Source organism: Symphalangus syndactylus, chromosome 6 (assembly GCF_028878055.3).
Source record: "Symphalangus syndactylus isolate Jambi chromosome 6, NHGRI_mSymSyn1-v2.1_pri, whole genome shotgun sequence".
Lineage (NCBI taxonomy): Eukaryota > Metazoa > Chordata > Mammalia > Primates > Hylobatidae > Symphalangus > Symphalangus syndactylus.
The window spans coordinates 106,322,851-106,328,850 of record NC_072428.2 but is presented as its reverse complement, the minus strand read 5'-3'; the positions used below and the strand labels follow the sequence as shown (position 1 = coordinate 106,328,850).

The 6,000-nt window shown below is 33.6% G+C and overlaps 1 protein-coding gene across 3 annotated transcripts in view; it reads left to right on the top strand.

The window, feature by feature from the left end:
* The first annotated feature begins 1,339 nt into the window (after positions 1–1,339).
* The window catches only part of TFEC (transcription factor EC), a 227,338-nt gene continuing 222,677 nt past the window's right edge, over positions 1,340–6,000 (top strand). Inside the window, exon 1 of one of the 3 annotated variants that reach the window (XM_063642144.1) lies at positions 1,340–1,445. The gene's annotated coding sequence lies outside the window, so the exon portion shown is untranslated. The remainder of the gene's footprint in view (positions 1,446–6,000) is intronic. The other 2 variants (XM_063642148.1, XM_055283752.2) reach the window with 2 other exon arrangements.

The window sequence follows — 6,000 nt, the reverse complement described above, 5'->3', positions numbered from 1 at the left end:
CTATTTAGTACTTACTGCACTGTAAGATATTTTACTAGGTAATTGGGAATTTAGAGAAGAATGGGATATATTTCTATGGTCTAGTAATGGCAACACACAAAAATTTGATACTCACCTTTGTTATAAGACAGAGAAGCTATTATTGTCTCCATTTTACAAATGAGAAACGTGAGTTTAGAGTGCTGAAATGCTTGTCCACAGTAATGCATACAAGTTAGTGAGCGGACCAAGCTCTGCTACTAATTAGTTTGCACTACTTTGGGCAAGTATCCAGATCTTCTAACCTTCTCCTCTTTCCATTCTCTCATACTGCTATTCCTCATATGTGCTCTAGAGGGAAGGTAGCCCATATATTATGCCAGAGTGAGCAGAGGATAATGTTGTTCTTCTAGATATGAGTATTAAATAGCACACTGCTTTTCAAAATATATTAATTATAAGTTCATTCCTGAGTCAGTCAGAATTGGCTAGGTTATAGTACACAATCCCCCAGATCTCATTCGTTTTAATAAAATAGTTTATTTTTCATTTATGCTATGAGTCCAACATAGCTTATAAGGAAGCTTTGTTCATCAGAACCACTTGAGGCCTGAGCTGGTGGACGCTCCATCTGGACACCTGCTTTGGTGATCACTGAGTCAGCTGCAGAGGAGAGCTGTAGAGTCAAGCACTGGCAAGAAAGTGTTTCAACCCTCCCTCTTCATTGACCAGAACTAGACTCATGGCCACTACTAACTCTGAGTGAGCTACAAGTAGAGAAGAATTGAATTTGAATGAAAATGGTCAACACTGGTAATAATTGTCATATGCACATATTCACACACACACACACACACACTTTTTGCCCTTCCTTTCTTTTTATTTCCCGGGGTGATAACCAACTTGCCCTACAAGACTCTTTGAATGTGGTAAGCCCTGTGTTTCCCGCTTTGTTTTACTTGTTGACTTCTCTAGGAAGGATTTGTAAAATCCAGAGAAACTGAAGCCAGATTGTGATGATTGAGAGACAGTTTATTTTCTCCCTGGGGCTTTCACCTAACAGTGGCAATATTGTCCTCTTATGGCACATTTAAATTTGTGCTTGCTACTCAGTTTTTTCTATTAAGCACCTGTAACTTTTATTTGTGTATAGATACTTGTTGATAAAATAATAAAATATTCCATACAGCACAAAAAGTAAAGAATTGGACTGGTGTTTGTAATTGCAATTTGTTGAAATCATGAGCTCATAAATATTACTCCTCCCCTTTACCATTATATGAAAATATGAGAAATGAATGTAACATCAAAAAGAGGAACTAAATCATGGTTTATATAGCTTGGCCTCCCTTAGAAGTAGAAAAAGAGGAGAAGTGGGAGTAAACAGAAGGATAATGCTTATGGTACATACAAAACAAATGGAGAGATTGAGTCTCATGGATTCTTCGCCTGAGCCACCAGCAAAGGTAATTTTTCCTCTGAATTATTTAATTGGAACTACAAGGTATAAAATCACTCGTATTTGGGGCTTTAAAATCATATGGCTATAAATTTCAACTTAGTTTAAATGTTTAAGATTATTAACTTTTAACTTACATTAGCTCAAAAAGTTAGAAATAGATAAAACTTTTAATGGTGCTATTTGTTTTTTATGGGTGATATTTGATTATAATACTTCAGTGGTGAATTCACTAGAAGGAAAAGGAAATGGTAAATTGGATAACTGCTTTGTGAGACTTCTAAATGTTACTCTTTTTGGACTATGCAAAATGGTTTCAAATATTGCTGAAGTTTATAGAGAATTGGCGAGACTATGTTTCTCTCCTTTTATGCAATATATATGTCTCTGAAGAATTGGTTGAAAATATAATTATTATATATAATGTAGAATATATTAACCTAGGATTGATTAGTCATCTCAGAAAAACACAAGACAAAATGGTTATTTTATAAAGTATATTTTTGATAAAAATATATTTCATAAATTTGAAATTTTGAAAATTCTATATTCTTAAAGTAGGGCGAACATAAATTTGAATTTCATAATTTAGTAAAAGTGAGACATTTATTTCTGATTATCGCTGTAAATACACTTGTGACTTATTGATTATTCCTTGTATCATGTTGAATCCTATTTCAGATAGCTCTTTAAGTAAATGAGTTATTTACATATAAAAACTGTTAAGTTACATATAAAAACTGTGAGTCAGTTGAACTATATATGAATGGTATAAAACACAAGTTATTCAAACTCATATTTGTAAAACTAATTTTCATTATTGCTTGAAGCATGACAAATTATATAATAAATTAGCAAAACATTTTATAATCTTTTAGGGACAAAAATGAAATCTTTGTAAATTTTTGTTATTTCATCTTTTTAATATGAGCAAATATCAAAAACAAAAGCAAATATAATTAGAAAATGTCCTCTTCAATTCACATATTAAATTAGGATTTGTGAAATACTACAAAATAGGATTTGTGTTATTATAGTGGGACCTAGTATCACATTTTTGTAGTAATATGCTATTGCAAAAGAAAGAAAAAGCCTAACATTTTATCCATTATTATGTTCTTTAAGCAAGGAGAGCACAACCAAACTTCATAAGATATTTTTGTACCTCAGAACATCAACTTTTTTCCTTTGGATATCATTGATTTTCATCAGCACACTTTTCACTATTTTGAGAATTGTGCCAGAATTTTGAGAAAATAAAAAAATAAATGGCTTAGTGAGCATAATTAAGATGTGAGCTTGTTAAATTTGGCTAGAGATATAGTTAGTTGCTTAAATTACATAAAGCTGACAAGAAGAGGGAATTCATGCTTCAGATGTTTGCATAATTTTTCACAACTAAATAATTTGGCTTACTCAGTTTAGGTATTTATTTTCTTGTCCATAATACTCATTTAAAGCTACAAAGAGTTTTAGCTGATATTACTTATTGAAGATGGCGGGGGGGAAGAGAAATAATCATTAAAAAAGACTCTATAGCTTCGAAAATGGACCAGAAACCTCTTTCATAGCATTACATTGAAAAAATTTAGGTGACAAATATAGGATGCTCAGAGAAGGCTTCTTCCAAAGTGTGTTAAGCTTTCAAAAACAAAAGTTTGGGTAGTTCTTCAGTTTTTAAGGAAAGCTCAAACCTATCTATTTTATTTTAATTCCATGCATATAGAATAACACAATAAAGGGTAGTATTTTCCTAATTTTACAAATAAGGAGATTGTGGCTCCGAAATGTTAAAAGAAATATTGTGTGTATCTGCATGAATCGTAAACGGGGGACAGAGAATTTGAAGATAGGTGTCTGATATGTGCCAGATTTCAAATTCAAAGCCGAGTAATGTACAGCCATGTCCTCCAGGGGACTGGTGTTTAGTGGGAAGCAGGACAGCAGATGTGGAAGTGAATAAGTACCTTTGGTGTGACAGAAGTTCTGTGTGTGATTGTATTAGAATACAGGTGAGAAAACAAAGTGGGTCTGGACCATCAAATTTGGGGATGCCTAGGGAAGGCTTTTAAGGGAAGGTAACAGAAGAGTTGTCAGGAGTCCAACTTCCCGAAAAAGAGCTAAAGATAATGTGGGCATTTTTGCATCTATTTGTCTCCTAATCACTCCCTAGCCCCACACTCAACATATTATTTTTTTATTTCCCTTAGAATCCTGACTTCCATTTTTCCCAAGACTGCTCTTTCCCTACTAAACTTACTTTCAGTCACCACATACTATTTATAATCACAAACCCATTTCAGTTTTGGAATACCTTTTCCTTATTGTGTTATTCTATATGCATCAAATTTAGTATGCATAACTTAACTGTTGAATAAAATTCAATTTGTAATGTTATTTGTGCTTGCTTATTTATTTTTTTGGAACATCTAGGACCATGTTAACTGTCATAAGTGAAAATAAGAAGAAGAGGAAAGGAGAAAATGGGAAAAGTGAGTCAAAGGAAGACAAAGGAAAAGAGAATAGAGAAAAAAAGCGGGAAAGAAAGAGGGGGCAAAGGAAAAATAAATGCTTGTTAATAAATGTGAGCAGTGCTATGCTTTCACTCTTCTGCATGTGAAAGTATCAAAGCATTGAGATATAGGAAAATTTTAGGGAATATGGTAAAAGAAGGACAAAATTTTAAAACAGAACATAAGAGAGTATGGGAAAGATCATTAGAGGCCTAATGTATGAAATCAAAACTCTTGCTATGATTGGAAGTCCACAAATCATTTTCCAAGTGCTCCATTTTAGTTGTAGTTATTTCAAAATAAAATTCAGTATTAAACAAAAGGTAAGACAAAAAAAGTACCAATAAGGTCAACTTAAGCTAAGCCTTCCATATGGTATAAAATGTGTATGTGGAACAGAATTATTTGATCACAGGCTGTGAAAATGGCAAAGTATGTTAATGGCCATTTAGTCCAAAACCTTCATTTAGGAGATGAGGAGATGAAGGTTTGAATGCCTTTACCATGTACAAACAAGAAGACATTAGGAGTCTCACATTCTGGGCTCTATTCGTGTTAAATGGAGGCCTGTTAACATTGATATGGAAGATGGCATATTTGTAGACTACATCTAGGAACTGTAAAAGCAAGCTCTTGAGAAATCAAGTAGAAATTCTGAAGAATCACACACGCAAAAAAATAGATAGCTTAAAATGCACACAAGCTATTTCAATGTGGCCAAATTGCAAGAAGAGATTCAAGGCTGAGGATGGGTGTAGTTACGGAGAAGCCCACATGAAATAAATTATTTCTTTGGTTTGTAATATCTTGTTTTCCTATGTTTTTAATGTCTTTTGCTAATTGTGGTTTGATTATAATCTTAGAAGTAAGACTGATATGAAGTTTACTTTTAAAAAATAGATTTTTAATCTTAGAATCTATTTGACACCCATGATATATATTTTTAGAGACAAATGTTTCAGAAATAATTGTATCTAATATTCAAATTTGTTTACACTCCATGCTCTGCTCCAAGAATGCTCCATGACCTGTCTTTGAATGCGTTTTAAGAGAATGAAATCCCTCTCTCCCTCCTGCTGTTTCTGTCTTTCCAATGGCTGGGAGCCTCTAGGGCAGTGTAGACATGTGTCCCACTCTGCTCTCAGCACAGGCTAAAATTCTTTCAGGGAGTAACCAGGACTCCTTCAGCATCAGGAACAGGGCCAGGAGAATGAAACACTTGCCTCAGGTACGAAATTTAAAGGAATACAAAAATCAAAAACAAAAACAAACTCAGAAATCAAGATAAATAATATATTAATGCAATATTTTTTAAAAATCAAAATTTATGCCCCAAACTCTGTAATGCATAAAGTATCAAAGTATCAGTAAAGATGCTGTTCTGAGCCATATTGGGGACAAAAGAAAAAGTAAATCAGTAAAGCTGATCTGAGAGCTGGGGAAAAACAGGGCATTTTATTTTATTGGTAAAGTGGATCTTAATAATTAGGCAGCCCCGTGACAAAGAATGTTATAAAAAAGACAGAAAGATAGAAGCAGTCATTCAGTCAGCCAACCTAATCTTTTTGACATGTTAACAGTCCTGATTAAACATGTGGCCTGAGGGTGGCAAGTGAGGACCGTGCTTTGGAGATGCTGCTAAAAGCAAGTGCATAAGAGCATTCACAGTTGGACATTTCTCCCTGGACATTTTCTTTTTCTTTTTCTTTTTTTTTCTTTTTTTTTTTTTTTCTGGCACTGCAAAGACATCAGAGTTGGTAGAAAGCAAAATGTGCCTGAGTTTAATGGGATCAACTTTAAAAACAAAAACAAAAAACCTTTGAGTTAGCCATCTGAGGTAGATGTTGGCAGGTTTGCTGTAGGCCCAATGGCACAGTAAGAAGTACGACATGGAAATATGTCAACTGTAACGTAGCGAGAAATTGCCTTTTGTAAAATAGTCCTTCAATATCTTAAATAAATGTGATGTTTGATCACGTGGCTGTGGTTGCTTCCTTTCCCTTAGCTAATTTTTATTCATTCTCTAGTTCTTGGTTTAAATATTAGTTC